This window comes from Capsicum annuum, chromosome 10, assembly GCF_002878395.1.
Source record: "Capsicum annuum cultivar UCD-10X-F1 chromosome 10, UCD10Xv1.1, whole genome shotgun sequence".
NCBI lineage: Eukaryota > Viridiplantae > Streptophyta > Magnoliopsida > Solanales > Solanaceae > Capsicum > Capsicum annuum.
The window spans coordinates 206,723,752-206,741,804 of NC_061120.1; positions in this window are offsets into that span (position 1 = coordinate 206,723,752).

Below are 18,053 nucleotides of genomic sequence, written 5' to 3' on the forward strand. Positions count from 1 at the left end.
AAAAAAAGGATATTTTTTCCTAAATAATAAATTTACATAGATTGTTTCATATATAAATTTTGTCATAAACTTTTTTACTTAATTTTTTTTTTATATATCATGATCTTGTTTTTTCGTGAATTTTGACTGATTTATTTGCTACTTCTAATTTACTTACGATGTACATGTGATATATACTATGTATATTAATATAATATACATAAGTAATTACATCAAAATGAGAATGTCATAAAAAATCATGCAATGCTCCTTTTCAACTTGTAGGTTATCGGCGACTTTGATAAATTCATAGGCAACGAGTCTACTAATGATATATCGGAGAATGCTTGTTTTGATGAAAATTATAGTCCAATACATAAACAATTCAAGGTTACTTATTTTATTTTATTAAATTGACCCTTAAAAAATGAAGGAATTTATTTTTTATATGTTTTATGTTATCTCTAACAGGAGTTTGAAGGGTGTAGTGTGGATATTGAAAATGCCATATTAGATTCTCTTGTTGAAGTTGTGGTGAATCACAAATCAAATTATGCCATGTTGAAACATCAATTATCGATCATATCCACAAAGATCAATCGGTAAATAAAGAAAATCAATATTTTTCAATATATATGTCAAATCTTTTATACATGTCATCAATTTCACCAAGTGTTTAATCAAAACTAACACTATAAACATAATATTTCTATTAGGAAGATTACTTAAGTACAATTTCAGAATCTGCTCAAGTCGAGATAGACGTGATAATGAAAGGTCTGGCAGCACCTGTGGATGAAATTTCTCCCAAAGTGATTATTCCGACAAAAGCAACGATCAGACAGCATTCTATCTCCGTTAGTCAGTTTCCTCCAGATTTTTCTAATGCAATTGTCACGACATATAAAGCTACAAAAATTCCTGCTAAGAGGACCAGGACTAAATTCAAAGTATTTGAGTCACTATACCAAACAGAATTTGCTTTTGGTTCAAAAGCCATTGAGGATGAAACCATAGAAATTCACATTTGATGGTTTCTTAATATCTGACGATATGCCGAGGGGTGTTACTGAGGAGTACAAACAGTGGATTGAGGAAGGTCTATTGAAGTTACAGGTAAAAAAGTAAGTCTTATCATTATTAAATTGAACATTTTATGTTAATTTTTGTATCATATTACGATTATTTTTTTACTAATAAAATTTAACATTTTGTAGAAAAATGAAGGACGACCACTACAGAGCTAAAGCAGCTGCTCTTGAAATTTCAGAAATTGATTTTATCGTTGATCACCCATAAAAAAAATTAATTTTAATTGATGTCTCAAACAAATGCATGCTGGAATAACGAGGTAATTTTTTTTATTACTTTAGTAATAGCCTTGTTATGTAAATACATATACCTAATATCAATTTCATTACATATACAAAGTTTAGTTATGCTTTTTGACTAAGTCGGATAACAATGTCAGTTATGTATATGCATCACCAGTTATGTATATGTCTGTCTGTTATGACATTATATCACTAGTTATGTATATATTTGCTTGCCTGGTATGTGTATGTCCATCTGTTGATATGTATATGCTTTTTAAATTATTTACTATGTATACATAAATATATATTGTAAGTGTGTGATATATGTCTGCCTATTATTATGTATATATCAGTCTGTTGTTGTGTATATGCTTTGATAAAATCATATAATAATGTCAGTTATGTATACGCATCACCAGTTATGTATATGTCTGTTTGTTATGTATATGCACTGTCATTTATGGATATATCTGCCTTCCTGTTACGTGTATGTATGCCTGTATATGCCTTTTAAACCATTTACTATATATAAACAAGTATATATGTTCAAAGTTTAACCCCTACGTAACGATTCTTTTTTATATTTTAATTTTTTAGCATATTGATGTGATCTTCTATCATTAATGCGAGAAATTAAAAATAAGAAGTGATTAAGAATACAGATTCACAACAACAAACTGCTTTTTTAAATCATATAGTGAGAAAACGTATCGTAGATATTATCCAGATGAATCAGATACGGTACTTTCTACACAACAGGATTATGCTCAGTCAGTTATTGTGGCCCAGAATGAAGAGTCTATAACAAACATAATCAAAGAATTTTGCATTTCAGCCGGGTTACCATGGCACCTAGTGGATGAGGTGTACGTCCCTATAAACTACAATAAAAAATTTTGTTGGGTATTAGTTGTTATTGCTCTCAAGAATAGACGCATACGCTTCTATGACTTACTGTTCAAATTAAGAAATATTGAACCATCTCTTGAGATTCACAAGTTGATAGTGATGTTGTCGACTTACTTGTCTAACAACGATATTTTTAAATACATACAGACTGAAAAAATCTTACTGCATGCAGGGATAAGATGAGCCAAAGGACAGAGTTAGTGAATCAATACTCATTTGAGGTTGAATATGTGCAAAACATTACGCAACAAGAATGTGACAACTTGTAAGTTATCTTTTATATTTTTTATCAACTATTAGTAATGATGTTTATATAAATTAACGTGTTTCATTGTTGCATAACATGAACTGTGGAGTATTTATTGATGGATATGCAAAATACTTAAGCGAAGGAATTGATGTGTCTTCAGTTGGTTTTGAAGCAGAATACCATCATATGCGATACACGTCACTCCTTTGAAATTACGGTCTTCGAAAAGCGAAGAAATATTATGTTAGTAACAATGATGATCCTCCAAGATCAAAGATAAAAAATATCCCTCTACCCGATGAAACTGAAATAGTTAGGATTGAGTAGTATTAAAGATGTTTATGGTGAAGACTTTTTATTTCTGTGGATTTGTTAGAAATCGAAAATTTTAAACTAAATTAGGTGTTTTATATGTACACAGTTATTATAACACATTGACTTATGTTTTTGAATTATTGATTAAACTGTTTGTGCATGAAATTATGTGTTGTGCATATTAAGTACTGTTATAACGTATACGTACGTTATTGTATTACAAAAGAATATATATGATAATCTTATAATTTTTTTATGCATAACAGATTTATGAATATAGTATTTTTTATATATATATATATATATATATATATATATATATATATATATATATATATATATAAAAGTGTTATATAGGATATAAATATATTCATATGCATAAACTTACGATATACATTCAATCATATATACATTGTCATATGGCTAATTAGTTTAACTATTTTTTGTTAAAAATATATAATATTAATAAATCGATTATACTGCTTATATTGTATACGTGTATATATAACAGATTTATGAATATAATATTTTCAAGCTAATAAACTGATTCGACCTATTAGATTAGCTTATTCATTATTAGATTTATCATACGAGTATTAATATAATAGCAGTCAAAATTTCTATGTATATTTAGTCATATACATAGACTTAGAATGTATGCATAGTCAAATATACATTGAAGATATTTTGGACCTAACACATAACTATAATGCAAATGAATACGGAAACATTGAAGTTATGCATAACAATACATAAGATCATTGTGGACATGCAACTTACTAAAAATTACAATCCATTAGTCTAAAGTGTATATGTCGACATATACACTGACATTATGATTATCAGGTAATATTTACTAGTCTTTCATAATTAAATATCTGCATGGTTATATACACCAATAATTGATTATATGTATAAGTGTTATATAGGATGTATATATTCATATATATAAAGTTACGACATATGCTCATTCATATATACATTGTCATGTGATCAATTAGTCTAATTATTTTTTTGTCAAAAATACATAATGTTGGTAAATCGATTACACTACTTATAATATATATATGCATATTTCTACATATACATAGAAATTATAGTTATCATCAATTACTCATTTCATATATTTTATGTTTGTATATGTCTACTATACATAAAATTTATAATTATCGTTAATAACTTATTATTTGTCCTAGTTAACGTATGCTTATCAATACATAATTATATACGTTAATGAATAACAAATTCACATACAATACACATCAGCAATCATAAATTAAATGTATATATGGACATGTGACTAATACATAAAATCTTATATACATAAGTAACTAGTAAAATATACATAAGTATCACAAGCCAATGTAGTGTATATAACAATATATATCAAAAGATGCTTTTGTATATGAATGTTAATACACAACAGATATGTACATAACAACGTATCGGAGTTGGACAAATACATAACAAATATGTATATAAATACATATTAACACCAGTTTCACCAGTAAAATATGTAGGTGGTATGAGACATTTGTTACATATTGAAAAATATATTAACGCAGCAGCCACATATTCAACAAAATAAAAATAAAAACATATCAAACAAAGATGATAAAGTGAAGAAAATCGATATTTATGACAACGAAACAACAACCAACTTAAATGAGAAAAATTATAAGTTATTTCTCCTTTGAAAAAAAATTACAGAAACACCTATTGTGACTCTCATGTTTGCATCGTCCACAACGATTTGTGCTTGATGAAAGAGTTTCGCTTGATTTATTCTTTCTCCTTTTCTAAGGTCTTCCTGATAGTCTTTTATATATCGGTGTCAGAACTTCTCCTCTTCTACACTGTTAGGAACATTCCAGTCCTCCTTATTTGGCATTGAAATAATTGAAAGTTCATAAATTTTAACCAAAGTGATTGGCTTGTAGTAATCTGAGCAGTATGGCCCGAATTCTTTTACATGTTTAGATTTCAAGACGACAATAGCGTAAGGACAAGGTATTTGATCCATTTGGAGCCTCTCACAATTGCACGAGCCATTTTCGAGGTCGACGATTTATCTTCTTCCAGATTCATAAACTGAGAAAATATAGTTTGAGGAAGCCTTGACTTGAACAAAAAAAGATTAAAACAGACTAACATTTTGAAAATATCTTGGAATACAAAATCATAATACACTACAAAGTTTATATAATACAACAACTAAATGCATAATAAAGAATTCAAAAAATTTAAACATACCATCATCTGGGTAGCTTTTACACCATCGAAAGTTAAAAAAATTTTAAACCTCCGACCCAAAGTCTGTTTGTATATGAACCTATCTTACTGTTTTTACAGTTTCAAGAACCAAACAAAATTCGAATCTCCTCTAAGAATTCTAATATTGACAATTTTCGGACCTCCATCAAAGATCCATTAATACACTCAACAATATTCGAAGTCATCATCCGACCTCTGTTTACGAGTGAATGACACCTACTCCACCTTTCATAACCAATTTTTGTAAGCATTTTTTCACTCTAGGATCGACTTTTTCAATCTTTGTCATTAGGTAGTCAAAATCATCTTTTTTATAAGCCTTCGTTGTTGAATAATACAGATCTCTAAGACTTTCTTTGCTCTTACAAAAGTAACTGTAAATATTTTTTAAAAGATGCCAAATGCAGGCAAGATGTGTGACATTTGGATATACAACACTTACAGTTTGATAATTATTTTCGTTCCTATCATATACAACACACATGTTGTCACGTTTTTCGAAAGCAGATCTGAACTGATTGAAAAATCACGTCCATGAGTTGTCATTCTCAGTTGTATCAACGATATTAATAAAGGTCAACATAAAAAAAAATTTCAAAATTAGTGTGGTGTGTTTACACAAAATTATGATGTATACCTTAATTTGATTTTTATATGGCATACAAAGTTTGTAAAATACTCATTTTTGTTTTTTCAATGTTCAAATACAAATCTCCATATACAATTCCGTGCTATTAGTGCATAAATAATATTACATATTCAAAAAAATATTAAATGCATATTCAAAAAATATTAAATAAACATACCTGCACTATTCAGTGTATTTGTCAAGAGGAAAGTTTCTTTATATGATCCACTTAAATGGGCACCATCAACAACTACAACGGGTCTGCAAAATTGCAAACCCCGTATCATTAGATCCAAGGCTATAAACAGATACATGAACCAATTATTCCATGATTTGTGCATTACAATGTGTAAATTAGGATACACATTATTTAACATATAAATGTATCTCGGTATCTATCGATAATCATCAGTCAGACCACCCCTAAGCATCTCTATTACACGTTCTTTTGCACGCCAGGCCTTCATATAATTTATATACACACCATATATAACTTTTATTTCTTCAATGATATTTTTGGGTGCGTGCTTTCTCTTATAATTAACTAATTTAAGAGTTGTGAATTCACATACAAAAGCAGTAGTCGTCAAAATATTTTTCAGTATCCTATCACTCAAATAGGACGTATGTTCTAGATTAAATCTTCGAATGATAAAGACATCATTTTTTTTGTAACTAGATGCTTCTAAAATTCATTTACAATCCTCATTATAACACCGTAGGACATAGATGAAATAGACAAACTTAATGTGATTAGTACTAATAACGATTTTTAAGTTTTTTGTATTGTCTGTTAGATATTTAAAAAAGAAAATTGTGTACATAACAAAATAACTTATCTAGTATACATTACTAAACAAATTAGTACATATGTATTTTTTAGTATACAAATTGCAAAAACAAAGGATACACTACAAAATGTTTTACTATACATATACACAACACAATGTATGTATATTACACCTAATATACAATTTCTTGTTATGTATATAGCATAGACGTTCTAGCATAATAAATCATACAGCTTCAAGCTATATATATTTCAAAGTTATGTATATTGCATAAACATTTTGCCACAGAAATTCACAATGTTATGCCAGACCTAATTTCAAGACAAATAAACAAAAAATTTAATGTGTTCAACATTTCAACAATCTTCGCAAAATAAATTTAACATCAACATAACATTCACGCAACATTATACTATTAGTACGGTCACATATAAATTCATATATATAGTTGTCAAATATAGTTAAAGTTGAAATTTTAACACATGAAATTTAAGTAAACATATATCGTAGCAGAACTAAAAATAATACTACCTCTTTTTGTCTGAACGTTTTACCCTACAATTAAATTCATATGATACCACATATATTTAGACATCACTGAAACAATTGTCGATTTATTCTTATACGTCTATTTTACTTTCACATCAATACTTTTGTTATCACAGATCAACTTTTAAACTTCAAACTCCGACACATACAAAGAATATTGATTTTGTGTCTCAACGATAGAGAGAGCCAGAACATCGGATTCAATCCCCTCCACACAAACCACAGCTTCAATTTCTCTATCAAACTAAATGTCTCCTGCACATTTATCAGTCATTGATATGCATAACGAATACATTACGAAGTCTGGTAGAGATTTCTTCAACTCAACATACAACTTATCATTCCAGATACGAATAGGTGATTCATTGTCGTCGACAACATAACGTACATCAATAGATTTTAGAGTTTCATCAATGTCTAATTCAGTAGCAATTGACGAAATCAACCTCAAATAAGTTATCAATTTTGCGACAACAAGCCCTTTACTTTTGTACTTTACATATTCTATTTTGATTCTTCATTCATGAAAGTGCCTCAAAAGAATTACAATATTCATCTTATTGAATACAAATAAAAATATTTTTTCTTTCAAAGATATCAAAAATCAGTGATTAAATTTTTTGTGATTTCTATTTTTTCGGTTGATTTACTTTTTATGTATTTGTTGTTTGCAAAATTTGAATTAGTATAGCTGTTACATAAATTTAAGGATGTAGTAATCCACTTTTTAATGTTGTTGTGTTAATTGTGTGCTTAATAGAAGAGAAAATTATTATTTTCCTTTTTAAAAGACATTTGAAGATTTTCATATACAAAGCTTTTTATGTATATGATGGTCGTGCTATGTACATGGATCGGGAGAGAGAGTAAAATAATTAAGGAAGAGGGAGAGAGTGTAAATAAGTCTAATAGGGTTAGGATTTATGTTATTTATACTTTAAATTTTTGAAAAAATAACATAAACATATACTTTAACTTAACATATTTACACAAATCTCCATCTTTACAAAGTATTTACAAAAATTTTAACTAATTATGTATCTTCTTTGGATGTATTGAAAGCTAATTAAGTATCTCGACAATTTTAAAATCGAAAAAAATATTTCGGAGGCTAAATGTATCTTTACAAAAAAAATATATATCTTCGTCGGATATATCGGGAGCTAATTATGGATCTCGACAAATTCAAAATTGGGATTTGTAGTAATTATGTAAAATGCTAAAATTTTCGGTAATTAAACTCTAAACGATCAAAATTTATATTATCTGCCCTAACTTATTGCGTATATATCCACTTTGGATGTGTGGTGCGTGTTTCTGTATTGGTGGTGGTACTTCGGATCTTTTCCTATCAATGCTATTAGCACTATTTTTCATAGTTTCAATATTTTTGTGATTTGATTATTGCATTATTTTATTGTCATTACTATTCTTTCTACTATATGATTTGTTGCTCTTATTTCATATTATTTGATTGTTATTACTGTTTTCATTGTTGTATTCTTTTTCTCTGAGTGCTTGGACTTTATTTTAAGTCGAGGATCTGTCAGAAATAATTTCTCTATCTCTACGAGGCAGGGTAAGGTTTGTTTACATTCTACCCTTTTAGACCTCACTTGTAATATTATACTAGGTGTGTTATTGTTGTTGGTGGTGTGCATGAATTTAGTCATGACAAGATCAAATTTCAACCATATATAACTGAATTTTCAGTAAAAATTGACTAAAATAGGTTGAATATTACTCCACTTCAACCATATGAAACTTTAAAAGATTATACTTAAAGTCGGAGATTCTCAAAATTAACTAGATCTGAAGTTGCACAAAAGAGACATTTATGTATGCATGTATGTATGTATGTATGTATGTATGTATGTATATATATATATATATATATATATTTGATTTCCAACTTAATTATTACAATATATTATAACTTAAAATAGTTATAAAAATCATAAAACTCAAATTTACAATCACCATCAATATATGAGAGTAAATATCCTCTATTACTAGGTGTTTAAAATATATTCTTTTTTTTAAAAAAAATATTAGTATTAAATAATTATAATTAGGTTAATATACTTTGATATTATATTGAACAAATGCTATCCTTCAAAGAGTGGAAAACTTATTTTTTATTACATTTTACAATATACTTCTCTTCAACCATGCATTTTTTTTCTTATACTAATAATGAGAAAATGGCCAAATACCCCTCTAACCTTTACCCCAAATTCCAGCTACACACCTATACTTTGTGGGGGTCCTATTACCCCCTGAACTATTTTAAAATGGATTTATTTCCTCCCTAAATGCTGAGGTGGCACGGAAGGTGTAGTACATTCTCTTTGAGAGAGTGAAGACATTTTAACTTTTTTTTAAAAAAAACTGTTTTGCCTGAGTCAAATATCCTGGCCATTCACACATAATTTAGTGGACACTTATTTTATTTTCCACAAGAGAGAATTGTTGTAAATGATCACCAACACACTTCTTTCTTAAATCACATCCTCGAGGAAATACAGAAATATAATTTCACAAGAATTCACACTTGACAACTCCATTATACCAATTAAAACATACTCTTTACAACCAAAAAAATGTACATTTTTGGCATTCTAGAGAAAAAGCAAATCACTTCAAAACCAAGAAATATAGTAGCCATTTATTTTGCTCGAGAATTTTGAAGAAAATCAAATAATTTGAAGAGACCAAACCAAGTTTAACTTCATCATCAGCCATCTATTTCCTCTCCATCATCAGAACTAAGTTTAACTTCAAAATAGAACTCTAAGTTTAAATTTTTGTCTTCTTTCTCTTCTCTCTTCTTTCTTTCTTCTCTTCAACAAATCAAGCACGATGGCTGCTCCACCATCAATAAAAAATCTTTACTCAAAAATCAACTTTAAAAAAAAAGAAGAAACAAACACAAAATTGATTTCGGGTAACAAGTTCATTCATTGTGTTGAATGTTGAATTGGGTCATCTCCACACATACCCCAAATAGGTCATCTTTAATTCCATTAAAATAGCAAAATTAATAATTACTTTATAAAAAAAAAACACCAAATACTCAATTAATAATTACTAATTGCATATTTGGAATCCCCAGAACGTAGGCTTCAAGAAGCACCTACCATCTTCGCATATAGAGGTACGTGGGGTTATCTCAGAAATATCATGGGCTTAAAATTTTATGTTTTCAAAATGAAAATTTTGAAATTACGAATATGATTATGTTTTAAACGTTTTATAATATTGATTTGGTCTTTAGGTCTATTCCTGAAGTGATTTGATATATGATATACGTATATGCATGTATTCCGAAAAAATGTTAAATTGAGAGCATGAATTATATGAAAATCCCTCTCTTGATATGATTTTGTATTAAATCCTCATATGATGTGAATTATTTGAAATCATCTTGACAAGCATGACATGAAATATTTTGAAAATGGTTATGATTTTTGACTTGAAATGAGAGGGTTATTATGTTGAAATATGATGAATATAATGGTTGCATGAAAGAATGATGTGATATTGATGGCTTGCAAGTCGGATATGACGATACCCTACAGAATAAGATATGTGATTGAATTAAATGGAGTTTGATGCATTGATTTTACATGAGATAGGTGGATGCCCAAAGAAGGCGTTTGAGTGTAAGGGCTTATCACTGAAAATCGTGTTTACCGACATGGGGATTTGGTACCAGGCTAAGTGATCTTGTGTACTTGACTTTATGTCATTCCCAAATTGGGACTATGATTAGGAGCCCAGGCTAAGTGATCTTGGGCACTACTATACTTTATTGGGTTGAGACACCCGGTTATGTTATCTTGTGTATCTTCCCCTCACTTATACTCTAATCTCGGCGGCAACCGAGATTTGACAGTTGGTGTAAATGTTATATGTAGGGTATTCCACCTAACTCAGCTGCATTACATTATTGTTGAAAACTATTACATTATGCCCATGTGTTTTCAAATGATTTGATATGAAACTGCTTTATAATGGCTCTCACCTATATTTGGAAAAAAAAATTATATTTTGTTTTTTATTTCTCTATGTACTAGTACTTTTGTATTGACCCCCCCCCCCCTCTAGGTTTGGAGGCACAGTTTAGGGGTTCAGATAACCAGTAGATCTCTTCCGACAGATTTGCAGAATCAAGTGGTGAGCCTTCTATATTTTGGAAGGCCTGATGTCTGTCAGTTCATTTATCATTTAGTAGTTTTGGGTCTACTGGGGGCCTTGTCCCAGTTTTCAGACAGTAATTTGTTTCAGTCATGTATTAGAGATTTCGCAGACGGTTGTTCAGATGTCGATAGATGTTGTGGGACATTATTTCCCCTTTGTTGATTTTATTTTATTTATGACCATTTTTTCCATAATATTGTGTATCTTCCGCATATCTTATTATCATATGAATTATGTGCATGATTACCAGATAGATAGGGGTATTTCGGGCCTTCATGGTTTGGAATGCTCGTCACGGCCAGGGCCTCGATTTGGATCGTAACAAACTTGGTATCAAAGCACGGTTCATAGTCCCAGGGTGTCTGTGAAATCGTGTCGGATAGAATCTTGTTTATGGGTGTGTAGTGCATCATACTTGTAAGTAGGAGGCTACTAGGCGTTTAGGAATGTATCTCTTTCTTCATGTTCTAGTTCGTCCAATAGAGTCAGAATGTTCCTCTTTTATACTCTAATTCGTGCTATGGTATCGCCCATACGAAAGTAAAAAAAGTCATCCCAAATTCTTTCCTTACTCTAATATCCTCAGATATGTCTCATTATTGAGGTGATTCAAGTGCAGAAGTTTAGAATCTAAATGGTATGGTCCTTTCTGATTGAACCATATAAGAGTTCAAATTTGTGCAAGGACTTAAGAAGAGTCCGTTAGTGATTCAATGTGTATTGATTCCAATGTAAACATTGATCCTGATGAAATCGTGCTTTTCAGCTTGAGGTATTAATTGTATTTAGTCCCCTTCAAATTTATGTTACAAATGTCTTGCTTAAGGGGGGGATGATGTGTAGTAGAATGTTAGAACTGTATTTCTACCTGAATAGTAGTATACGTTAAAGTGTTTTCATGACCTATTGGTAGTGAAATTAGACCAAGAAGTTGGTGATGTGAAGTCACAAAGTTAGAAGTCAGAGCAAGGGTGACTTTTGTGTAAATAAATATTTTAGTTGAATAACCGATGTTCGAGAATGATTTACCCCCTTATGGTGATAGACTAATGTGGTAACTAGTAGCATCTGTGGATGGTATGGTAGTCCATGGAGGAAGTGTTTGACTCCGATTTTATTTATACAGAGTAAGATGTGTATTCTTAGTTCATTGGATATTGCGTATTAAACTTCTATCTCATGTAATCTTGTCATCAAGGTGTTGTTGAAAAAAATAAAGTCTAGTGAAGCCGTGTGGGGCTCTTTCGATTCACTAGCATAGTTGACTTGTCATTCATCTAATTTTCTTGTTCAAAATACAAAATCAAAGTCTAGTGAAGTCGTGTGAGGCCTATTTCGATTCACTAGCAACTTGTTGTCCAACTTGTTGTTCTTATGTTGGTTATATATATATATATATATATATATATATATATATATATATATATATACATATATATATATATATATAGTTGAATCTGTTTGCATGAGATTGAGTTGGTAAAGAGGTGATTCGTCCTTGTGTGTTAGTTTAGTAGAAGGTAGAGAATGAGTTGTTAGTTAGGGTGATTTGTTGATTGCTTGAAGTGTGAAAATGGCTATATTAGCCAGTAAGTTGTAAGTATAGACTCATGGTTATTTGTGAAATTTGAAGGTAGTCTAAATGTATGTTTGGGTAAGTAAGTATGAGATGAGAAATCCGTATAAGTAGAAAAGATTGTATGGGGTTATAAGTCTATTATGTAACTTTACACCTTGACCTTCTTTTCGTTGGTAATTGTAAACTAATACTACTTGTAAGAAGGTATGTAGTGATTTTTGAGGCGTTTGTATAGTATGTCCCAAATTTTATGGACTAGCATATTATGTTGCATTTTTCAGTAGTGATAGATGATTGGTACAAGACTATATGCTTGAATTAGAATGTGGTGGTAAAAATAGTGGCATGAGATTAATGATGTATGTTTTGTGGGAAAAAATTAGTAGGCTTGATGTGTTAAAATAGTAGGTGCTAATGAGTTATGATAAGGAAGACCGTAAGGTTAAGATCAATTATTTGTTGTTTGGAAGTTCTAGCGTACTAGTGTTTCTTTATGTCTACTTCATGGTATCCAAGTGAGAATCATGCATAAGGTTGGGTTGTAAAATCATGTTTAGCACTAGACATTAAGTTTTGAACAATTGATGTCCATGAAGGTGGATGTGATGATTTCTTGGTTAATGATATCAGTTTTATGAAAGTAATCTAATAGGCTTGAACGGTATATGCAAGAGCTTAAGTTTATTTGATTCGTAGTGAAGTATGATGTTGCATATATAATGTAGAAGTATGCCCAAGGTGATCTGAGGTTGCGGTATTTTCAAAGACTATTACACGTTTTGTGTGACGAGTGGTACCGTTGAGTTGCTAGGTGGAGAAAGACTAGTTAGATGGTATATGGTGTTCTAAATATCCAAGTTAAAGAGTTTTGATAGATAGTGCTGAGCCTTTTTATATGATCTTGATTCTCATAGTAGAGAGATGTAAGTTTGGAGTCGCGATATTGGTAGTCTATGTCGAAAGTAGTATGATTCATTGAAGGCTTGGTGATATCCATGTTGAGTGCTAGATTCTAAGTTTGAGTTTTTGAAGGTTGAACTAATAGAAATAAGAGTTAAAGCACTAGAGGGTGTGCACTCCGACTATGGGGATGCCCATGAAGACCCAAAGTTAGTAAGTGTGCAAGTATTATATGATGACTACTGGGTTTATAGAATGATAAAGTATATCTCATAAGGTAGTATCAACAGTGGGTTTTCCACTTTCAGGTGTAGTCATTTGGGTTAAGTGCCATGATATGCGTGTATAGTAGTTTTCTAGACCCCAGAGTGCAGTGAGTGTACTTCAGTTTAGAGTCTAGTAAAGGATCTCCCAAACTTAATATGATGGCTTGAAGCTAAGGGGGAGATAATAGAGCGAATAACCAAGTCAGGCTTTCAGATTCTAGTAGTGATATAAGTATGACATAGAACATAAGAAGGGAAGAGTGAGGCTCAACCCATTCCGGTCTCAGTATTTTTCAGTTATCCTAATACCTACTCATACCTCACGTTTCAGTTCCATGATCATAGTTCATGTTCATGTATATGATAGAAAATCACGTGCTTTTCCAGATTCCTAAATGAGGAACTTCAGTTCATTCAGCCGTCGGAATCACATTCCATATGTTATGAACTCTAAATTGAGGTCATGCAGCTCATGACTCATGTATTCACGCTTTATAGTGTGCTCAGTTCCCATAAATTCATGCTATACTCTTTACGATAGGTGGAATATAGTTCATAGCCATGTATGCTCCAATTCAGATTTTTTTTTCTTTAATAAATCCCGGATGTTGATTTGCTATTCCCCAGGCCTCAGTTAACTGTCAAGTTTCATATAACATCCTTCCATGCTTCAAGATCCTATGTTCTAATCTTTAGTGACTCCTCTTTATGTGGTGGTAGTGTTGATGAGTAAATGTTTCTAGTTGGTGGAAGATCATAGTATGCTTATTTTAGATAAGGCCATAAGTGCGAAGTAAGGTTGGGGACAAGTCTTTGATGCATGTGATGGTTAGCTGAAAGGTGTGTGTGTGTTTTCTTGGGGTAGCGTGTGGGAGCTATATCGATAGATGGTTAGTAGAATATGTGAAGTGTGTCTTTATGAGTGTTTACTTTGAAGTTCATATGTGGTTATAGAGATAGGCTTGAATGGCATGTTGGAATTTTTGGTAAGGAACGCTATATGCGCTAGCGACTTCGTAGTAATAGTTCAGAGTTAGCCATTGAAGTGGTAAGGCATGATAGGCTTAGGGTGTGATCTTTTAAGAGATATAGAAGATGGAATCTTATGGCTTAGACTTGTATCGTGGAGTGGTATGTAGTATTTTGCGAGTTGGAGTTAGGCCTGATCATGGTGAAGAGGATTTAAGTTACTATAGACATTAGTAGAAAGATTTATAAATGCAAATACGAGAACAAATAAGTTGGATCGAATGAATGTGGTATCTACGGGTAATAGTACAGTTAAGGGAGTATTCGAGGAGTGTGCTAATCTTTAAAGCAAGAAGTCTCATTGAATAATGCCTGGAAATTCTATCCTAATTTATGAGTTATATGTCTACATTCCAGACTGCAGAGTAGTGTAAATGTTGTGATTTCCCTCAGTTGGATGTCTTATGCAATCGATTCCCAAGATTCGTGACTTCCTATTACTGCTAGAACTTCTTTAGAGAGAGGGTTGAAGAGATACTCCAGTTAAGTATAAGTGTCTAGTATAATTCAGTATGTAATTCGGTTTAACAGTCGGACAGACAAGTTACTATGGTTTTTCCACCTTTTCACCCAGTCCTACAATCCGAAGTCTCATGCGTATGGCCATTACCAAGAGATAATATATTCCATCCATATAAACTATGAGTTCAGTTCATTCCAAGCATCATGTTTCAGATTCAGCTATCTATTCATCACTCGGTGCATAAGAGTTCAGCGTATAATCTCAAAATTTTTCAGGTATTTCAGCTCAGATAGTGTAATACCCTTGTACGATCTAAGTCTTGATGTCTTATGATTCGTACTTGCATAATTAATCACTTCTTAATTTCAATATGTATGATTGAATCATGAATATTTCAAGGGAATCCTAAATTTTCAGCACGAATTAGCTTCTTGAACCAAGAAAAGTCAAGTCCGCTCAGAATTCAGTTTCACTATAGAAGTTTAAATATTTCAGATCAGTTATGTCCTTTCTTAGAAGGTACATCATGTCCGCGTTATTCCATACCTTTAAGCTTCAACAAGTTCCTACCCATCATTCGGGGACGAATGATCCCAAGGGGGAGATAATGTAACACCCCGCATTTCGGACGAGAATGAAAATCGTTATTTCCTTCACGTAAAGGTTCCAAAAGCTATAAATCCAATGCAAGTTTAGTGTGTTAATAAATTATGTAGTGTGGAAACCTATTTGAGCATGAACTGAGATCATAGAGGTCCCTAAGCTCAAGGACAAGTTAAAAGTTTTCCTATCGTTCAAATTTTAGTGAGCGTTGAAACTTAGGTAAACTTCAATCGACCATTACTCTTTATATATATTGAATTAGACTTCCTACTATATATCAAATAAAGGTATTCAAATTATCTTTCCAACGATACCAATTTCGCAAAAATCTGACACCCGAGGAAGAAGTTATGGCTTTCCAAAGTGGAGTGTGTCGTCCAGCATAAGGTGTGCGACGCACACCCTAACTTATGTCATAAGGTGTGCGACGCACAACCTAATATGTGAGATAAAGAGTGCGCCGCACAACCTATATTATGCGATAAGGTGTGCGCCGCATATATTATTACTCAAGTGACTTAAACACTCCATTTTTTGGGGCAAAATAGTCCTTTTCCCACACTTATTTAGCCATAAACACAAAATTCAGTCCCCAAATACCCCAAAATACGCCTTCATTCATCAAAATTGCTCAAGAACTCTCCTTAGGATTTCAAAATAAAAACCCAAGCAACTCAAGATTCAACCGTGGGTTTTTGAAACTAATTACATATTTGGAATCCCCAGAACGTAGGCTTCAAGAAGCACCTATCATCTTCGCATATAGAGGTACGTGGGGTTATCTCACAAATATCATGGGCTTAAAAATTTCATGTTTTCAAAATGGGGGTTTTGAAATTACGAATATGATTATGTTTTAAACGTTTTATGGTATTGATTTGGTCTTTAGGCCTATTCCCAAAGTGATTTGATATATGATATACGTATATGCATGTATTCCAAAAAGATGTTAACTTGAGAGAATGAATTATATGAAAATCCTTCTCTTGATATGATTTTGTACTAAATCCTCATATGATGTGAATTGTTTGAAATCATCTTGACAAGCATGACATGAAATATTTTGAAAATGGTTATGATTTTTGACTTGAAATGAGAGGGTTGTTATGTTGAAATATGATGAATATAATGGTTGCATGAAAGAATGATGTGATATTGATGGCTTACAAGTCGGGTATGACGATACCATACAAATAAGATATGTGATTGAATTAAATGGAGTTTGATGCATTGATTTTACATGAGACAGGTGGATGCCCGAAGAAGGCGTTTGAGTGTAAGGGCTCATCGCTGGAAATCGTGTTTGCCGACATGGGGATTGGTACCAGGCTAAGTGATCTTGTGTACTTGACTTTATGTCATTCCCAAATTGGGACTATGATTAGGAGCCCAGGCTAAGTGATCTTAGGCACTACTATACTTTATTGGGTCGAGACACCCTGCTGTGTGATCTTGTGTGTCTTCCCCTCACTTATACTCTAATCTAGGCGGCAACCGAGATTTGACAGTTGGTGTAAATGTTATATGTAGGGTATTCCACCTAGCTCAGCTGCATTACATTGTTGTTGAAAACAATTACATTATGCCCATGTGTTTTCAAATGATTTGATATGAAACTACTTTATAATAGCTCTCACCTATATTTGGAAAAAAAAATATTATATTTTGTTTTTTATTTCTCTGCGTACCAGTACTTTTGTATTGACCCCTTTCCCTCCTAGGTTTGGAGGCACAATTTAGGGGTCCAGATAACCAGTAATCTCTTCCGACAGATTTGCAGAATCAAGTGGTGAGCCTTCTATATTTCGGAAGGCCTGATGTCTGTCAGTTCATTTATCATTTAGTAGTTTTGGGTCTACTGGGGGCCTTGTTCCAATTTTCAGACAGTAATTTATTTTGGTCATGTATTAGAGATTTCGCAGACGGTTGTTCAGATGTCGATAGATGTTGTGGGACATTATTTCCCCTTTGTTGATTTCATTTGATTTATGACCATGTT